Genomic DNA, 21,445 nt, shown 5'->3' with positions numbered 1-21,445 from the left:
TTAAGCGTTGTCTGCATCTATCGGATCGCGGACATTCTACAAGAATATGCTGCACATCCTCATCTGTGGGGACACAAGTGCATTCGGCGCTATCATCTCTAGATGTTTTATGTAGAAAGTTTCTCGCGTACGCGGTACCCAGCCGCAGACGGTGAATAAGCTTTTCAAGGACTCTGGTTGTATATGATGTGGACGGGATTTTAAATTGAAGTGACGGGTCAATGTGAAATAAATCTGAAGATTTCGAGTTCTGATCAAACCAGGTCGCCTTGCAATGACACGCTGAGATCTCTCGTAGCGACTGGCACAATTCACATTGCGTTAGAGGGAGACTACCTATGGCGTTATTTACATGCGCTTATCCAGCTGCTTTTTCTGCTGACAAATTTTCAGAGATATTGCAGTGGCCAGGTATGCATTGGAACATTATTGTGTGATTCTCTTCACTTGCTTTTGTGAGTTTCTTTAGTGTCTCGTAAACTGACGCCCTGTTTTGTGCATTGCTGATGTCACCATGAAGCGAAAACAAAGCTGCCTGCGAGTCACAAAGAATGACCCATTGTTCCCCTTTTTGCATTAAATTTACGTATGGTAACAAAGACAATATTGCAAAGAGCTTTGCTGCTGCTGATAATGTGTGTGAGATAGTTTAAATGTCAGTGTTTGGTTCCATTTTGGGATCACAAAGGCAGCTGTATAGTTTTTTTGGCAATAATCCTCCTCTTGAATATAGTCACAATATCGAAAGTACATCTGATATAACGCTAGTTGGGCTGCTAGCATAAACATATATCGTTCGTAAATATTTTATTCAACCGAAAGTTACACTTTTGGAGAAACAAGTCGCCATGGAGGGGAGATGATATCTGAGAACAAAATTTGTGATGTGGTAGTCGATTTTGGTGCTCCCGAATCACCGTATAATGATATTCGCCCTGTGTCTCAAACAGTGCATTTGCTAGTGGGTGCCTTTTGTACTGCACTGAAACACGAAAATATTGTTTACAGGTTTGAACCGTCCTCATAATAGGAAATGGAGGCTGACGTGCCTCTGCAAATACTAAAGAATTTGAGGTTGAGCGCCTAAGCAAGCTCGAAGACACTAAGCTATGAATGCTTGAAGTCCCTCTTCCGACGAACGGGAGAAACCATGCAGAACAGGTGAAGAATATGCAATCTTTTGCTTTATAAGTGCATTAAATACTTTTAGTAGAGATGAAGCTGACTCTACTCACGTCGTGCTGGCTACGTGGCGAAGAACATTTATTATTTAGTTTGTTCTTCGAGGGCTTCAATGTCACAATTCCGAGAAAGTTGTCTGTCTAGTGTAATCCCCAGAAATGTGTGTTGTTTCGCTATGTCTAAAGATTGTTCCTTAAGACACACCTGAAATTTGGACGATAAACATAATGATTAGGATACCTGTGAGCCTCTTCTAAAGTTTACACCACAAGTGAGTACATTCCCATTTTCGTTTAAAAAGTGGCGCTCAGCGTATATAAACAGCTATGTAACCAACAAATAGACATTAGATCCCCTTTAAAAAGTGGGAAAAGTAGCACGAAGAGTACGAGCATTTCTGGTAACCTTATGAATAAAGCCGAATAATCTTTATGAATAAATTGTGAGAGTCAAAGCAGGATGGTAGTTAGTAGTTACAATGTCCTCCTAGTTTAGTGTAAAGCACAAACAGAGGAAGGACTTCTGATAGACAGTAAGGAGGACAAAAATGGCAAAGTGCTTTTGATTGCTTTGTGAACACAGTGCACGAGAACAGCGCTTTAAGTGTAGGATGTAGAAGTCCTTACCTCAAGCAAGATTTGAGGACTTCGATGCAGCTGCAGTTCCTGTTCTGTTTTGATGTCTGGGGGCAACTTTTCAAACAATGTCCTCCAATGACTTCACAATTGGATGTTCCTCCTGTACATTAGTTTATTTATTAATAAGTTATCATACAGGGAAAGAAAACATTGAGGCATCTGTTTGAAAACCCTTCGTTATTTAAAAGACCTATTAGTGTAAGGGGGCCTTTAGCAGCCTCAAGAGGCAAAGATGCCTCACATCTCTTCTTTTCCCTGTAAGTGCATGTGAAATTGAGAAATGCATTTTTCACGCCGCAGATATAGCCCGTAGTGGATGGTGCAAATAAAGCAACGTTGTATATCGTTTCCACAAGCAGATTATTGCTTAGACACAACAATGAGAGACGTTGCGAGAACTCTGAATTTCTAAAAAAAGTGGTGACATCAACTTCAAAACGTGCCGAATGGAAGTTTTGAAATTTCAATTTTTAGTGGACGGCGCTTGTGCAAATATGAATAGCAATGAGTTTTGTATTGATTTTGAAGTGAACAGCTCTGTTTAGTGTAATATTTCTATAAAACTCCGACACAGCAGCAGTAGTTGACAAATGTAAAAAAAAGAAGAACACTGAGGAGTGGGGTGGGGGGTATTTATTCACAGATATAGAAGCACTTTAGGTTTAGTGCCGTTATTCACATTTCTTATGCAAAAACGTTCATACACCAGTGGCAGAGAAAACAACTTTGCCCACTTTTAATAAATGTTGCAGCCTAGTCTTCTTGAAGTTTCGGTATCCTTGAGAGTGCGGCAGCGTTCGGCGGCCGTCAGCCGAGAAGCCCAATGTGTTTCGTACATCCTCGCAATGCCAGGAAGTGCGCATGTCCTGTGAGACATAGAGTGCGCGGTGCCTGGAATTTGGCGTGTGTTGCGTATGCTAAACTCTATGCGCTACAGTCAAGCTTAACCATTTCCGTCCAGGTGGCGCGCCGACCAACTTGGTAGGCAAGCTCAGTGTAGACGGCCCTTCTATCACCCTCAGTGGAACCCACGCGTGTGACGTTATGACCTATCACCGATCCGTAACGTACTCTGGCAAACTTCTCCTGCTAGCCTGCCGGCGGCCGCTACACCGGCTAGCAACAAATTTTCGTCGTGGTCTTCTTTGCATGCTAGGCCCGAACAGCGCTGCTTGGCAAAGTGTACGCGACCGAAATTTCTATTCGATGGGAGTCAAGCGTTGATCTATTTGCTGCTGCCGTACGGCTCTTGGAATGCCGAGAAACAACTTTGGCAAATAAAGCGAGAGCATGCAGGACCAATTAAATGTGTGTCTACTGCCTTCGGGGCTGCCATTTTCTCCGACATCACGCACGTGCATCACATATTCAAAACTGATGCGGTAAGCTTACGGCATCCGCAACTTCTGTCCGTGCATCGTGCAGCGAGGATATTTGAATAATCGTGAATGCTCAAAAGCACGGTCGATGAGCGTGTAGGGATTCTTAATCTATGAATTTCAGTCAAGTGAATAGCAATGTGAGTTGTTTATCGAAACTGTCAATTGATATTGGTTCATTTCGCTTATCTGAAAATTCGCTGTACAAAATGTCACAGCGACGCAATTATTAAATAGCAGAATGAGCAGTCGAATGTATCAAAATATGAATATTTGCTGAATTTTACAAATTTGCTAAACAAACGAGGGAATCCTGTAAACAGCAAGGAATGGGTAATGAACATGCGATATCATAACAAACCAAACGGGCTCTTAAGTCTATGAATAACGTTCAAGTAAAGCCTCAGTTGAATCTACGTTGGTTAATTTTGCGATAGAATCTGAAAGGTGGTGCCGATCTCCTAAATGGGGATGAAAGTGATGCAACAACTTCGTATCGTAGAACGGCAAGTTCGCCTTGTGTTGCTAATCACTCCCGCTTCATCAAATAAAATCGTGTCGTCATTGTGCATCTCGTTAACTTTTATGTTGAAATATGCAGGGTAGTTTCCCGTCTGAAAAAAAAAGGAGGTTGGAGGACCGAATCGGCTTGAATAGGCACTCGAATAAATGTACTTGTACAATTTGAAGAAACGAAATGTACACTGCAATTTTCAGGCGATTAGAAGATATATTTAAAACATTCAAAGCATAGATACCATACAGAACACGTGTACTGGATATCTGAGCCTACTAGTATTTTAGGGAAGAGGTGTTTTATTTAGGTATTGTCGTGTAAAAACGTCTTCAAACATACTATCAAGAGTTCGGTAAAAGGGTGATTAAGCCTTTTATTTAGGAAACTGATGTCAGTTTGCTAAGAAGTATTAGTAGCGATATAAATTTCTAGTGCATTTATTACGATACATTTACTAAGCAGCAGCCATTGATAAGATAGTTGAGAATGTTGAGCCGCGTTGAACAAGACTCGGATAGCTAGTTTCGCTGCACGCGCTGTGGCTCCTACGTACGGGTTGTAGCTTTCACTGGATATAATACCGAGAAGCGTTGCACAAGTCTGGGGTGACTGTTATTGCTGCGCTAGCTGTGCCTCCTACGTAGGGGTTATAGCTTTCGCAGGATCTGAATACGATACGCGTCGCACAAGTGCCGCATACCTTTACAAGGGAACTTTGGATATGCTAGCCTGCGCCGGCAATGTAAGGGTAAAAAAACCAGCTGCTCTCAGAGTTGTGCACCTGCCGCGACTACTACAAAAAATTGGCTGCGGCTTAGCTATGCCAACCCTGGATATGCAACGCTAAAGCTTGACTTAACCTTGTTAAGTCTTCGTTTCACTTGGTTAACCATTGATTTAGCTGTAATTGTTATACTTAGGTATATAATCATCGTTAAGCCAGGCATGACGACTGTACCTAGGTCGGTGGCTAGATACGACCGTGAATGTGTTTGGGTAGACACGCATCGTTCGACGGTGCGATGCCTGTTGTGCCACAAGGAAAGCGCATGTACTAGACATGCAAAGAGACGCCGCGAACATGCGCAGCGTGGAAGCATGAGCGGAGAGGATACGAACATGTTCCCTACAGTAATCTCGATGGTGCGACGCCTCTTGCATTCCGGACATTCTCTAGTGAAGCAGCTCGCCGGGGGATATCCGTGGGGCGGTCAGACGCCGCTTGGCGACGACGGCTCAAAGCCTCCCGCTCACGCGCAACGCGTGAGAAGACGGTGCAGCCACGCGCTCATCCATGGCCAAGCTCGCACTAACTGGCCGAGCGCGGTACTCCTCTTAGCCAGGCGTATAGTGTATACTAGAATAATGTATAGCCAGGCGCATGGTGAATCACGTGGTCAGGCGGTGACCCAGCTGCGGAGAGCGCATGCCCGAAGCCGGCGTGCGGCGGCGCAATTGCGCGAGGCGCCGTTGCCAAGGCTACGCCACAGCTGCGGTCAAATGAAGGTAAAATTATTGGCGTAGGCAAAACTCGGCTCAACCCGGCTAGTAAGGTTTTTGCTTTTAAAAAACAAGCAATAGACGCGCTGAACGGCGAGTCCTGCTGGGCCGCCGCCCTACTGACGTCATTCTCTCCGCCAATAGGAGCTGTGTGTCAATGTAACGTGAGAGAAACTAGTGTTTCTCCAATCAGAACAATGTTGCAGCTGCGATGGGTCAGCCATATGTCGTGCGTTTGGCCGAAGAACAGGCGATGTTTGATGAACGCCGCCAGTAACACGCTCGAAAAAGGGCTTGTCGTCGACGTACCGGCCTCGCCGAGAGGGAGCGCGAAGCTGCGGCGTTACAACAACCAAGAGCTGTGGATGCCGAACTTCGCTTTCACTCCTCTTCACGGTAGTGAAAAGGTGTTAATTTTTTCTTGCTGTGCGCGCATGGCGGTTACATATGGGCCGAAGCTTTCGCTTGATCTGAATCGGAGACATGTCTCACAAGTATCGGATAACTATTTTCGCTGCACGTGCTACGGCTCCTACGTGTGGGTTGTAGCTTTCGCTGGATCTGAAGCTGGGCAGCGTCGCACAAGTGTCGGAAAGCTATTTTCACTGCTCCCGCTGTTTTCAACGTAAGGGGTATAGCTTCTGCTGGATCTAAAATTGAGGGGCGTTTCGGTACACATGCTGCGGCTCCGACCTACGGGCTGAAGCTTTCACTGGATGTGAAACTGAGAGGCGTTGCACAAATATCGGGTGACTATTTAAGCTGCGCGGGCTATGCCTCCTACGTGGGGTTTGAAGATTTCACTGGATCTGAAACTTAGAAGCGTTGCACAAGTCTCGGATAGCTATTTAACCTGTGCGCACTATGCGCCCCCCGTTGGGTTTGAAGCTTTCAGTGGATGTGAAACTTAGATGCGTTGCAGAAGTCTCGGATAGATATTTCGGCTGCGCGGGCTATGCCCCCCACGTGGGGTTTGGAGATTGCACTGGATCTGAAACCTAGAGGCGTTGCAGTAGTCTCGAATAGCTATTTAACCTGTGCGTGCTATGCCCCCTGCGTGATATTTGAAGATTTCAGTGGACCTAAACCTGAGAGGCGTTGCACAAGTCTCGGATAGCTATTTAAGCTGCGCGCGCTGTGCCTCCTACGTGGGGTTTGAAGCTTTCACTGCATCTAAACCTGAGAGGCGCTGCACAAATCTCGGACAGGTATTTAGGCTGCGCGCTCTATGCCCCCTACGTGGGGCTTGAAGCTTTCACTGGATCTGAAACTGAGAGGCGTTGCACAAGTCGCAGATAGCTATGTAAGCTGCGCGCGCTACGCCTCCTACGTAGAGGTTGTAGCTTTCGCTGGATCTGAGCCGTAGAGGCGTTCCACAAGTCTCGGATAGCTATTGAAGCTGCGCGCGCCATGCCTCCTACATAGGGGTTGTAGGCTTCACTGGACCTGAACCTGAGAGGCGCTGGACAAGTCCCCGATAGCTGTATAAGCTGCGCGCGCTGTGTCTCCTACGTGGGGTTCAGAACTTTCAGTGGATCTGAAACTGAGAGGCGTTGCACAAGCCTCGGATAGCTGTTTAAGGTGCGCGCGCTATCCCCCCTACGTGGGCTTTGAACCTTTCACTGGATCTGAAACTGAGAGGCGTTGCACAAGTCTCGGGTGGCTATTTTTTCTGATCTCGCTATGCCTCCTAGGTAGGGCTTCTAGGCTTCACTGGATCTGAACCTAAGAGGCGTTGCACAAGTCTCCCATAACTATTTGAGCTGCGCGTGCTGTGCCTCCGACGTAGGTTTCGGAATTTTCACTTGACGTGAACCTAAGAGGCGTTGCACATGTCTCCGATAGATATTTAGGCTGCGCGCGTTATGCCTCCTACGTAGACGTTGTAGGCTTTTTTGGACCTGAACCTGAGAGGCCTTGCACAAGTCTCGAGTGGCTATTGTAGCGGCGCGCGCTATGGCTGCTACGTACAGGTTGAAGCTTTCACTGGATCAGAAAATGAAACGCGTCGCACAAGTATCGAATAATGTTTTCCAGCTCTGCTAGAGGCAATGCTGCTATGTACAGGTTGAAGCTTTCACTGGATTTGAAACTGAGACGCCTTGCACAATTATCGGGTGCCTATTTTTGCTGTGTGCACAATGCCACTTACGTAGGGGTTGTATCTCTCATTGGATCTGAAACTGGGAGGCGTTGCACAAGGCTGAGGTGGCTATTTTTGCTACACACGCTATGGCTGCTACGTAATGTTTGAACCTTTCGCTGGATCTGAAACTGAACCGCATCGCTCAGGTATCGGATAACTTTTTTTAAATTATGGGGTTTTACGTGCCAAAAACGCTTTCTGATTATGAGGCACACCCTAGTGGGGGACTCCGGAAAATTAGTCCACCTGGGGTTCTTTAACGTGACCCTATATCTAAGTACACAGGTGTTTTCGCATTTCGCCCCATCGAAATGCGGCCGCCGTGGCCGGGATTGGATCCCGGGACCTCGTGCTTAGCAGCCCAACACCATAGCCGCTAAGGAACCACGGCGGGTAGCATAACTGTTTCTAGCTGCGCGCGCTATGGCGGCTACGTACAGCTACGTAGTGGCGGCTACGCCGAGGCGAATGCCGCCCGTCGACTCTGAAATGCACGACCTACGAACGTTTCTAGTGAATACTTCTATTGGAATACTTTTAATGCAGCGCGAAACGTAACACGGACTCAAGTAGGCATATATAACGAACAACACACAGCGCTACTGGATACAACATTTATTCTCAAGACTGGACCTCTTATATATCGACGGCAGTAGCCTGCCGTCGATAGCGTTGTCTCCCGAGGAGTTATATTTCCTGCGTAAGCGGGAAAGATTTGTTCTGGTAGGTTATCGCGGGTCATTAATATGATCAGATAGCGTGACTTTCACCGCGCGTGTTTTTCAGCTTCCACGTGATCTATGTCTGCTATGGCGCTTGTGCTATATAAGCGGTCTGGTTTTAAGAATGAACATTGTTGCTGCTAGTAGCACTAGCAACAACAACGTGTCCATTTTACGTTTCACGCTGCATGGAAGTGATCCTGATTATTCACCAACAAGACTCTTCGGTTCCCTTGGTGGAATTAAGGAGGCAGAGACAGGGTTGTATGGTATATTCTATTGTAGGATGTCTATGTGGTTTAGTTTGTTTTCTTAGATATCTTTAGGTACAATAATATGTATTTGAATAAATAAGGAGCACATGAATATTCTATAAGATTGTACAGGTTAGGATGAAATGTCCATCGGTTCGGAAGTGGTAGTAGAAAGCAGTGCATCGTCTCCTCATTTGTTGCTAATAGGGCCGAGGAAAGGTTATAACTTTCTATTTTAGGATAACACAGAAGGGTCACCCACCTGGTCCTCGTGCACAAATTACCCAACATTACTAGGGCAACTATGTTTACCGATAACTAGACTAATTGACAGACGGTTGTTTTAATTATTGCAAGAACAACTGTATATGAATGGAACCTTTTTTCCTAAAGCAGTGTCAAACTGGAATCCTTGACCCTCCAGTGTTTTTGATGCACATAGCCGTGTACGTGAATTCGAACGCATGTACTATGAGTCTTATTATTGCATTATGTCATGCTTGCTTTTACCGAATCTTTGTTTTCATTTTTCTTGCTTCTTTGGTTTTTACTTCCTTGTTATGATTCTGGCTTTATACTTGTATGGCACCTCCTACATTGGCCACATGATCGGCAGTATTGATAAATAAAAGTAAATAACTAAATTGCTATATTGCAGGAAGTGATGCAGGTCTCGCGATGTATAAACAATAGACATGATTGCGTTGCTATCTGGCTTCATTTTATCTTGAATTCACAGCCCATAAAGAAAATTTTATTAGTAGAATTTGGTTAGGTAGCGCATAATGCAAGGCCATTAGTAGTCCTAGTAGAGCTCGACTGCTCATTTATGGTGCACAGAAAGGGCGAGGGGTGGTACTTTCCCTTGGTAGCATTTAAGGATCTCCTCAGTGTTAAAGCACAAATACCTCATATTACGAAGCATTAGGCGACTCCGCATCTCCTTCCTTTGGGCGTATCATTTATCAGACCGTAGTTCGAGAATTGATGGTGTTTGAAGGTTTTCAACTGCACTGCTTATTTGTGTAATAACATGAGCCTCGGCGTCACAGGTGCACGTTCTATATTAATTGAATTGCATGGAAAACTATCAATGACAGCAAAGCAAATTATTTCTTTAATTCCACTGCGCTTCTATTCTTCATTGCTGCATGCGATTTTTTCTACGTCACTTATTTCCATTTGTTGAAATGGTTTCAGGAAGATTGCATTTTAGTGCGAATATCCCAAGGCATGAAAAGCAAAAATTTACATCCACCCATATGTACCACGAAGCTAAAAAGGAAACCCACTCGGGTTTATCAGAAACAAAGCTTCGTATAAACTAAATGCTGTCCCAGATTTATGGGTGTATAAAGGGTGTTTGGTTCTTCCATGGCTAACACCTTCACGTTTCAGGAGTAATATCGAATACTTGGTGAGGACAACTTAAAGTATTTTGTTCGCCGACTTCTTCCTGTAAATAAAAAGGATGATAGCGGCCACCAACCATAAGAAATATTCTTTGCTCAAGTTTTAAAGCTATCGCTGTGAAAATTTATTATGAGATGTTTCTGTGCACACAACGCCGCGAAAATCATTACAAAGTTTTCAACTACGCATTTTTCAAATGCACGTCTCGTTAGAGATCTTTCTCATGTGCTATAAACTGTTGAAAGCCCTAGCGATAGATGTGTCACGCCTAGAAAAAGTGAAGCCCCATAACTGCGTAATAATTGTCAGAGTGTTGTTGATGCAAAATTGGTCCTGGTCCGGGATGAGAACGACCAATACATCCCGGACCAGGACAAATTTTTCTTCACGAGAACTGTTTCTTAGAAACCCGTGTAGGTTTCCTTTCTACCTTCATGGTACATGCGGGTTGACGTCAATTTTTACTTTCGTGAACCTTCCACCACCTTGCGGAATTCCACAGGACTGATTTGTGATACGCCAAGCAAACATGAGACATTGTTTCTACCTCCTGCTGATTGCGCGTCATCTTCCAGTTTTTATTTGAACATTGGATTATCATGTTCTTAAACATAAAGGCAGAATAAAGTTAAGCTAGCTACACGGGTTATATTTTTATTTACGCCACTCATGCGTCTTTGGCAACGCTCTTACAAGGGCGTGTTAGTGGCAGAAAAAAAACATAGTTCTCTGTAACAGTTACTCGGTAAAGACCAAGTCAGTTTCCGTCAGTAATAAAAGATCGTGTTCCTAGGTAGTTGAAGGCAGTAATTTTTAGGCTAGACTGAAATTTTATTTTAGCTCTTAGGCACATGGCTATAAGGACAAAGCGCAATTGTCCTGCCATCAAATTTTGAAAGCTGCGGGGCCAGTACATTTCTGAACAGTACGTCACCTATGAAAAGACATCAACACAAAATCAAACATGTTTATTGCGTCGCAGCGAAGAGGCAGCAGAAGCGCTCTTGCTTGGTGAATGTCGCTGCGTTTCAGCGAAACAACACTTGAGGCCACTGTCGCACGCATAAGATGTATTTCGCCTTTGATCCTTTAGACACTTTCCCAAGCAGAATCCTCCCATCAGGCGACATGGTCTTTTTTCTGCGATAGAAAATATTCATAGTTTCTGTGAATTCAATGCAAGTAACACTCCTGCAGATGCACATCGAAGTCCCGCTAGAGACGCACAGGTGGTGTCTAGGTCACTCGTGCAACACCGCGCCACGCTCTTTCTATGTTAGGTGTGCCACGTATTGCTGCCACTGAGTGCGACGTAACAGCGAGGTTCCTATGCATGTGTCATAAAGCGTGTTTTGGGTGAGGTGTTCACATATTATTGAATGGAAGATATAGTTTGGAACAAGTATAAACACTCGGTCGACTTAGTTTCAGTTTATTGAGACATACATTGCCTGGGTTGAAAGGACTAAAGGCAGATGAACTCTGCCTGACTAAGATCCCTCCACCCATACATTTGGGCAGAAGCCGTGAGAATAAAAAGAAAAAAAAAACAGAAAAAAAACACACTCCTTTACACATCAGAACAGGCCAAGAAATATTGTTCAGAAAGCAGAAGTAACATCGCGAACAGACATCCTAAATTGTGTAACAGGATCACAATAATGAATCAGCAATAACCCATAACAAAAAAAAAAACGTGAAGATCACTGACAAGATATTAAAAAGTACAAGATTATGCAAGCGTTACGCAAAGTGTAACACAACCATTCCCAGCAATGTATAACGTTTAGAGAATGTAGCAGAGTACAAAGGTTATAGAATTTTTTCAAACACAGGAACTTATTTAGGACGTAGTGCCAAAGAGTACGTACATTGTAACATTTTTCTTTAAACTGTGTATAGAACTTCATTTTCCAATAAGTTCGTGAATATAAGTATTGTTGCCGAGAAGGTTAGATATTAGATAGTGCAAATGTTTGATTTCCCTAAATCGGTTCTGAATAGCGGTATTCTAAATCGCTCGTGTCAGAGATCATAGGGAACATTAGTAGGATAATACTGAGCTATATAACTACTCACGTCGTTTACAATGTCCTTGTGAATATACAAGGCGAGCGTAATGTTATAAAGTTGGTTAACGGTAAGTAATTTAGGCTTGTTAAGATGGCGCAGTGTGTTCAGTTGGTCCCAGATTTTCTGTGTAGCGAACTCTTTTGTACAATTATTAAGCATTCAAGGTTCATTCTTGAAGTCGTACTCCACATTAAGAGACAGTAATGAAGCTGAGAATGAACTCCAGTAGAACTAAAGCTCCAGTATAACTGGAGCTTTAGCCAGTTTGGTACCAAATACCTAAGTTTATATAAGAAAGAAATTGATTTAGACATACTGGCATATACTTTGTTGATTTGCGGTGTACAACTGAGGCTTTCATGAAAAAGTACATCGAAGAATTTGAGCAACGGGACACGCTCGATGTCATTATTTTTAAATCGAACAGAAATGGTGTAATCTTCCCGTTTATTTCTGCCTTTGAATAAAATACATTCAGTTTTACTAACGTTTAACTGCAGCTGGTTACAGTCAAGTCAGTATAAAAGCGAGATCAACCACTCGTTCGCCATCTTTTCTAAATCTCTAAAACAGCTGCCCGAGAAAAACAAGCTGGTATCGTCGGCGTACAGAACTATAGAGGAAGCTTGTGGTAGAGGCACGATATCATTTATATAGATAATCAAAAATAGTGAAGCGAGTATACAACCTTGTGGTACACCGAATTTCATGGCTGTAGCAGAGGTTTATACCCGTGAAGAGCCGTATACTGGAGCCTGTATGTTAAGTAAGCGCGTAATAATTGTAGACCTACCCCTCAAATGCAATAATGTGGTAATTTTTCAAACGGTATGTCATGCATAACAGAGTCGAATGCTTTTCGGAAATCTAAAAAAATTCCTAGGGTGAACTCCTTGTTATCAATATTCTTAGCTATTTTTTCTTTGATACTAAATGAAGCTCTTCGTGTGGATTTTTTTCCGCGAAAGCCGAATTGTTTCTTCACAAGCAATTCATGCTCATCAAGAAATTTTGTTAGTCTTGTTTCATTATGTGCTGCAAAACCTTTCAGAATAAGGGTAACATTGAAATCCTTCGATAATTGTTAAGAACTTTGATAGGACCACCTTTATATAAAAACCGCAACCCTAGCTGTTTTCATTTTGACTGGAAAAATGCCCGTTGATAATGCTGTTACAAATATATTGCAAAGGTGCCGCTAAAAGGTGAGCAACGAAAATAATTGGAGTAGCTTTAATGTCACCATTACCGGCAGCACAATTTTATTTAGCGTCTTAAGAAAACAGTTGATCTCTAATTCACTGCAAGGTGACATGAATATAGAATTAGAAATGAAAGAGGATATATATTTCTGTGCATCTAGTTGAGTGCTGGAAAATGAATACGCACCTGAAGTTATAAAGTAGGGAATAGACTTTATCCGAGAAAATCTCTTTACTGTATTCAACACCATCAGTAATTAGTGTGCCAGAAATTCTATTCTGTTGTTGACCAATGAGCAACCGTAAGGTGTTCCAAATTTTCTTGGGTCACCAGAAACAGCAATAAACCAATTCTTGTAATATTCCCATCGAGGTTTCTTTAGATCACATTTTAACTTGTTTCGAATTTTTTTATATTCATTTATAGGAGAGATATCTTTTAGATTAATAAACTGACGGTACATGTTATCATGGGCTTCTATTCTCTCAGATAACTCTTGATACCCACACTTTTCTAGATATTATGTAATTTGTTCGCATAACGAAAAGGAAATACTTCTTCCTAGCAACCTTTACCTTTCTGTAGAAAGATCTAGTATGAAATGCTTGCGTTTTCTTCCTCAAACGTCCGATCAGTCGACATGCTCGTTGATCGAGTGAAAAGCAGAGAGACAAATTTGATGGAAACTACGCTAAGGAAATGGGGTAATGCAAGCGGGGTGTATTTTAGTTTTCGGACAGGAAAGGTTAAGTGGTCACTCAGATCGACTGAATAAATGCCAGGAATAACATCACTTTCATCACGACTAATTACACACAGGTCAATCTGAGCTTCACTTATTCCTGTTATCTTGTTCGCGCACGTATAACATCTGTAGAAGAGACTCAATTATTATTAGAAATTGACCAGATTGTAAGGTGTCTGCTGGTAAGTCGATGTTAAAATCGCCAACCAAGACAATCGGCAGCATTGCAGAGGACACATATTCAAAAACGGACGTAATATATTCAAACAACGCTTTTGCTTCCCCAGAAAGTGACCGATAAATTCAAGCAATGACTTTTCAAGCACTGTTAATAACGATTGATTAATAATGCACGGTAATAAAAGCAACTTCCGACAAGACATCATAGGCAATGTCATCCTTAATGTACAATAAAGTTCCTCCACTTCTACGACCTGATCTATGAGCACCCTCAGACCTTGTTAGATACGGGACCTTTTCCTGAGCCACCTTAGAGTTTACCAGGCCACATAGAATCGCGTCAGACATAATTAAGGAGCGCAGAAGCGCATCTACCACGTTCACGAGGAGCGGCACGTCCAAACAAGTTGGCGTCCCCCACCTCGTGCACCGCATGTGGAGATATTCACTGCTTGACTCTTCCCGAAAGTGTAGCGGGAGCCTGGCACGCTTCCAGGTAACGTGGGTCCCGAGAAAAGCTGCTTTGCAGCTCTGAAAGGTCGCTCGAAGACAAACCGTCTCCGCCATCCGCCTAGTGTGACGGCGCTTGCAAGCCGCGAGGCAACGACGGCCGTAATGCACCGTGAAGCCCTGGAAGCAATCCCCCCCGTCCGCCTTGGTGACGGCAGTTGCAGACCAGGAAGGCAATACCGCACACAAGTAATCCCTCGGACAATCGGAGCCCAAGGAGCGATCCTCTGAGCCGAATGTGACGTACACTCGCACGGGCACCTACCATTGGCCGAAAATGACGCCATCTGAGCGAGCTCGCCGATTGGCCGAACGTGACGTGACTTCGAGACACCGGAGGGGTTAAAAGCCAGAGGCCGGGAGCAGCGAGGGAGCATTCCTTCATTCATCTTTTTCGAGCTTCTTGCCACGGGACGCAGCGTCCGAATTGCTGCCGGCCCGTAATGACATTATGACTGTTAATTTCTTTGTACTCTCAGTGTAAATAACGTAAATAAACCTCCAGTTTTCATCTCAAAGTCCACCTCAGCCTCGGCCAACTCCCGCACACAACGGCAAGGTTCAAAAATCTGGGGGACAGCAATTGGGATTGTCCTCCAGATCCAACAAGTGGTGGCAGCGCTAGGAATGAACCTTCACCCAGAGAAGTCCTAAGAACTGGGAAGAACGAAGAAGAAAGAGCCTTCGACCCAGAGAGTCCTGATGAACACAGAACAGCGAGAAAGAGCCTTCGTCGGAAGGAGTCCCGAGCAACTTGGAGCAGCGAAGAGAGAGCATTTGTCCAAAGTAGTCCTGAGCAACTGGGAGCAGCGAAGCAGAGGGAGCCTTCGACCCAGAGAGTCCTGAGGAACCGGGAAGAGCGGACCGATGAACCAGATGGCAGGGTGCTGCAACCGTAAGTGAGCGCGTGGTTTTTTTCCTTTTGATTCGCCAGACTTCAAATATTGTGTTTATTTTGATAGTTCTAGGAATCGGGAAATTGTTGCATATTGTGTGTTTGCACAAATTAATTAAAGAAAACTCTTCTAACCACCAGTCGGGGCAGCTGCTTTGAATCTTAGAAGGTTGAGAGCTGACCTGTTGTGGTTGTGTGGAGGTCGAGGTAAACGTAGTGGAGGACTTGACGGAAGCAGAAATTCGTAAAACCATTCTCGCAAATAACAATGATTTGAAATTCATAAAACAAATTGGTAACCGAATTCTAAGCAAAAAACGGGAACAGGAAGAATTTAGGCAAGAACAGGAAAAAACTAGGCAGGAACTGAAAAGCATTTCACAGGAGAAAGACCTAACCGAAGTAACGAGGCAGTACGTTGCTGCATTGAACAAAGAGATTGAAGGTTTGGAGCAGGAAATCGAGCGAAGTCAACAGCGGCTTGAGAAATCTGTAGGCTGGACGCAGCCAAAATGGGAGGGAGTCGATAGCAGATTTCGGTCGAAAGCCGAGAAAAGTAGTAGCGCCTGCGAGATTAGCAGCACGTTCATAAGTAAACTCGAAGTGTTAGCCGCTAACAATGCCTTTGCGGCAGCAGAGGCTGTTAACGGCCAGTGTGAGAGCGACGAGGTGCTATGCCAACAGAGCACTGTAGAGACAGCTAGGCCAGCTGCGAACGAATTGGCACAGTTACGGTGTGTGTGTGTCGCTTGTATTGTTAGCGAGGTTGTTAACGAAGTAGAGAGTACTGGTGACCCGACAGACGCGAGCACCCATGTCAGGTCAGATCTGCGTGCAGAACTGAAGTGCGAGCTGGGCGATGCAGTTGAGGGTAGTTCTCAGGATTGCGAGCTGCGTAGCTCAAGAGAAGACAAATGCATTGTTCAGGGATCGGTGCAGCTCTCCGCCAGTCTAGGTAGCCAAGATAGGGATGATTTAGTTAAGAATCATTCAGACGGTGCGCGTGAGACAGCGACCGAGACCGACTGGCTGTGTGCCGATGCACAGCGTGAGCTGGGCGATGCAGTAGAGGGCAATTCGCAAGAGTGCGAGTTGCATAGCTCGAGTAAAGCCTGCTGCATTGTGCCAGAGTCGGTTGAGCTGTCCGCCAGTCGAGGCAAAGAAAGAGTAGATTTAAATGAAAATCACTCGGACTGTGCGGGTAGGAGACCGATCCGGGCCGACGAGATGTGTACCGGCCAGCACGAGGCGCTAGAAGGTGGCATGAAAGGGAATTCCACGAGAAAGCGCCGTAGAAAGAAGCGCCGTAAAGATCAGAATGCGGGGACTAATGTAGCGCAGCCAAAGACAGCGACAGTCGTGAAAAGGCCGGGCGCGAGGAAAAGAAAGATGCGGTCGTCGTTAACGACGTTTGCGCATTAAGCACGTTCGAGCCACCGGTGAAAAAGAGACCGAGAAGCATGTTCTGCACGGACGCGGACAAAGGGCATGGGGCAGTTACGTTCCTCGTCTTTCCGTCGTTCTTTTCGGAATGCAGCATGTAGTGCGAAGGAGCGCCAGGTGGCAAGACGAGACGAGGTGGTAGGGAGTCGCGACGCGGTCAGTCCAGTTAGTGGTGAAAGCATGGCGCCAGGGCGCAAATTGGCCAGAAACTGTAACGTGTTGAAGGAGCTCATAGTGTGTCGGCCCTTTTGTTGCTCCTGGATAGCCAGAATAGCGTTCGAACCGCGACCACCTCGAGTACAGCTCAAACGTATGAGTCAGACGTAAACGTTTGGAACGGGAGGCTAAGAGAGCTTCCGTAGAAGGAAAACGTGTTATTTTGTTTTATTTTTGAGCATTTTCAAAATTTTCGCGATTTGAGAGTAATGTTTCTTTCACTATGTAAAATATGAGCTTTGTTTATGTCTTGGTTTGAGAGGCTCCGAGATTTGAAAGACGCATTTTATGTAAAACTTGGGTTTCGCGAAGTGTTAATTCATGAGTAGAATGATTCTTTTTGTTGTGAGTAAACTGAAGCGCCAAGGTTATCGGTAAGAGGCCTATGGTAGCGCTCGTGAGTATCAGTTAACTTGAAAGAGCGTAGGTTAGGGCGTTTCGCCACTGTCTTTCGTCCCTTTTCGTGCGCTAAACACCTCAGTTATCAGTTAACCTTCTTTTTTTATAAGTGCTTTCGAATTTTTTTAAAGTTAAGCGCGTAGGTTTGCAGAGTGCATAATTTGCTCTGAGAAGCGTTCTTATTTCCATTAGCGCGTGTCCTGCGCGATCGGAAGGAAGCAGAAGGTTTATGACTGGGTTGCTCGTGTGTGTTGAGGGCTGCCGTATTCTGATTTCTCTAGTAAGCGCGCATGGAACTAGTTATTAAAAGACGCATTATTTTAAGGGTTCTGCGGAGTGCGTAAGTTACGCAAGTTCAGTTCGTTTAAGGTACGTCTCCTGCATGGACAAGAGGAAGAAACGTGAGTAAGCGTAATGAAACGTTTGCCTAAGACGCAAGCACGCGTTCTGAATAGTGGCCACAAAGCTAGCGCGCTTGTGATTACGTACTTGTGGAGTTGACCAGACTGTTCAGTGGTACCAATACATGCGATAAGTACGCCACTGCGATGGGTTAGGAACATGCTGTTCGTGAAGTTAGGCTGCTTAAGTTATGTTCGGCTGATTTCATTTTCTCCCCTTTGATTTGCAACGACAATATCACTCTGGCCTTGTCGGCATTCGAGGAGATATGGATAGTAGTTACTAAGGTGGTTGGATGTGCTTTGTCAAAATTGGGGAAAGAAAAGAACAGGGTTCATTTTGACTTAGTAATAGCCTGGCGAGTCAAGGGTGAAGAGACTGCGCTTACACGTGGTGCAGCGCTATGTTGTTTTGTTTGTTTCAAGTACGTTCTCCAGGGCCCAGGATCCCGAAGTTTGTCACACGAGGCTCGACATCAGTACCCTACATGTTTTTTCAGCGTTCCTCATAGCCAGCGAAATGATTTCACCGGCCATTCCGAACTTCCGGGGTGAGGAGGAGATGTTAGATACGGGGCCTTTTCCTGAGCCTCCTTCGAGTTTACCAGGCCACATCGAATCGCGTCAGACCTAATTAAGGAGCGCAGAAGCACATCTACCACGTTCCCGAGGACCGGCACGTCCAAACAAGTTGGCGTCCCCCACCTCGTGCGCCACATGTGGAGCTATTCACTGCTTGACTCTTCCCGAAAGTGTAGTGGGAGCCTGGCACAGTTACAGGTAACGTGGGTTCCGAGCAAAGCTGCTTTGCAGCTCTGAAAGCTCGCTCGAAGACAAACCGTCTCCCCCCATCCGCCTATTGTGACGGCGCTTGCAAGCCGCGAGACAACGACGGCCGTAATGCACCGTGAAGCCCTGGGAGCAATCCGCCCCGTCCGCCGTTGTGACGGCAGTTACAGACGAGGAAGGCAATGCCGCAGAGAAGTAATCCCTCGGACAATTGGAGCCCAAGGAGCGGCCCTCTGAGCCGTATGTGACGTACACTCGGACGGGCGCCTACCGTTGGCCGAAAATGACGCCACCTGAGCGGGCTCGCCCACTGGCCGAACGTGACGTGACTTCGAGACACCGAAGGGGATAAAAGCCAGAGACCGAAGAAGCAAGGGAGCATTCCTCAATTCATCTCTTTCGAGCTTCTTGCCATGGGCCGTAGTGTCAAAATTTCTGCCGGCCCGTAATGACTTTATGACTATTAATTTCTTTGTACTCTCACTGTAAATAACGTCAATAAACCTCCAGTTTTCATCTCAAAGTCCTCTTCAACTTCGGCGAACTCCTGCACCCAACGGCAAGGTCCGAAATCTGGGAGAAAGCAATTGGGATTGTGCTCCACATCCAACATCCTACAGCCCGAAATATATACACCTTGAACATTCTGAAACCAAGTTTCGGTGAATGCCATAAAGGTAAAATTGTAATCAAGGGATTAAGATAATGCCTTTATTTCACGTTTTTTCTAAAGTTTATTATATTTGTGGGGAAAACTGAAATGTTATTGCTTCCTGTGCGAAAGGAAGCGATGACATTTTTAAATCCCTGTACTAGGGAGTTAAATGGAGAAACATCGTCATACATAACTTTAGTGAACTCAGTTATCGAAAGCAGCAATCATAACAATGAAAATTTTAAGCCTTGCAATCTTATGTCCGCTCAGCGAATCTTATCAAGATCAGCTTCACAGTTGATACGCTCTACCCGCTGGTCAGATATCTTACGTATGAAAAGTTTTCGATCCTTTTGCCATGCAAACTCCTAGTGCATTTCCCGAGCCTCTGCCTTCATCATCCACAGAAGTTGCTTATTTCGCGGAGTTATATTGTCTCTGAAATGTATTGCGAATTGAGCACTTGTAAGATCGTTTTTTCTTTGCCAACCATTCATCACGCATGAAGCGTAATGTGAAACGAACGAACTAATATTACCGAGGTTTTGTCAGTCTTGGCAGGCAGTCTGTGTGAAGCATCAAAGTCGGTACGAGTCAACTCAGGAAGGTGAAGTTTATTTGCCAGTTCATTCGTCCAAGCGAGCAGATACTCGTTTTCAACAACTGGCAGCCCATGAATGAATTTCTAGACTCTATCTTTTACCGTATTGTTCGAGGGCGGACACCTTTTTTTTAACTCAGACGCTTCCTGATTGTTGTTAGAAGATTCCACCATATCGACTCATTTCCTAAAGCGTATGATTTCTGCAGATTGTTTTTCATTGCTGCAAGTACCATGTCGTGCTGTTCAGACAGATGCCCAATGGAGTCTTCCATTTTGTCGACTGTATCGATAATTAAAAAAAGAAAATGCGCCCTACTCGGAATTGCAGGTAACCGAGTCAATTTTCGAATAATTTCAATAAGCACCTTCTCGAGTGCTTTTTCATCCCGCAAGTTAATACTTGCACATTGAGTACTACAAACAGTTAATACATGCTCGGTATTTCCACATATGTTCTTTTTCATGCGTCATCTTCAGCTTTGAAGGCAGTTTCGTTTATGCCTGAGCATGTTCCCAAATGGTAACTTTGCTTACATTCAGAACACGTTGGATTCACAATTATCAGGGAGCAGCTCATTACAGACCAAACGGAACTCCGGCATTTCGGTTCACAGCACAAGAAGTTACAAAACGCTTCAGTCAGCGCCAAAATGTAAAGGTAGTATACGCAGCAGTGGTGGTGGCAGAAACAATATAGTACGTTATAAATAGTCAGTAATAAAATTAAACCAATCTGCAAAAGCAAAAGATAGCGATCACTGTAGGGCCGTTCCATCCGTTGCCACTGTAGAGGGCGCTACGCGCCATGCGTTCTATATATGTGGTTGTCGAATAAAGGTGTGGAGCATTCATTCGTTCAAGGCGGCTCCGAGTCACTTGGGTAGACGCAGCTAGCGTGTGTCAGCCCCCCACATCGTACATAGTGTCAGAAGTGGTCGCCGTTCACTCTCTCTAATGGCGAACAAGCCGGACGCTGTGTTTGCCGGGGTACCTGGACTCCAACAACCATCGAGCTTCGACTTCGCCGACCCAAGTTCATGGTGTACCTGGATTGAGCAGTTCGAAGACTATGCCTATGCTACAGGATTGCATCAAGCTACCGACGAGGTTCGGGTACAAACGCTTCTTTATTGCGTGGGTGTTCAAGGTCGACGCGTGCTGGCGTCTTCAACTTGTCGGCCGAAGAAGTTCAGTCGTACAGCGTTGTTAAAAGCAAGTTCACCTCGTATTTCGTGCACCCGCTAAACGAAGTTCACGAGAGTTAGCGTTTTCACAAGCGGACGCAGCAAGGAGACGAGAGCGTCGATGCCTTTTATTCCGCGTTGCGAAACATGGTAAAAAGATGCAACTACTGCTCAGCGTCCATTGAGGACAGGCTCGTTCGAAACCGATTTATTGTTGGTCTGCTGGACAGCAGGTTATCGGAATAACTCTGTCGTACTTCTGACTTGACGCTCGATAAAACGCTTCTGCATGCACGGCTGCACAAAGATGCGGAACGAGGAAAACGTGAACGAAAAAGCCAGTTATCTGGGCCAGTCGCCGTTGATGTAGCGAAACACAGGCCAACGAGAAGGCCAT

General features: G+C 45.0%; 1 long non-coding RNA gene across 2 annotated transcripts in view; it reads right to left on the bottom strand.

The window, feature by feature from the left end:
• The window catches only part of LOC142577956 (uncharacterized), a 90,115-nt gene that overhangs the window by 33,476 nt on the left and 35,194 nt on the right, over positions 1-21,445 (bottom strand). The window contains exons 3-4 of one of the 2 annotated variants that reach the window (XR_012827113.1): positions 1,809-1,920; positions 1,236-1,386 (exon numbers count right to left, since the gene is read on the bottom strand). This is a non-coding gene — a long non-coding RNA (uncharacterized LOC142577956). Of the gene's footprint in view, positions 1-1,235; positions 1,387-1,808; positions 1,921-10,702; positions 10,892-21,445 lie in introns of those variants that run through there. The other variant, XR_012827112.1, reaches the window with a different exon arrangement.

This window comes from Dermacentor variabilis, chromosome 4, assembly GCF_050947875.1.
Source record: "Dermacentor variabilis isolate Ectoservices chromosome 4, ASM5094787v1, whole genome shotgun sequence".
Taxonomy (NCBI): Eukaryota; Metazoa; Arthropoda; class Arachnida; order Ixodida; family Ixodidae; genus Dermacentor; species Dermacentor variabilis.
Note: the sequence above shows the minus strand (reverse complement) of the source record. Positions and strands in the feature narration are given on the sequence as shown.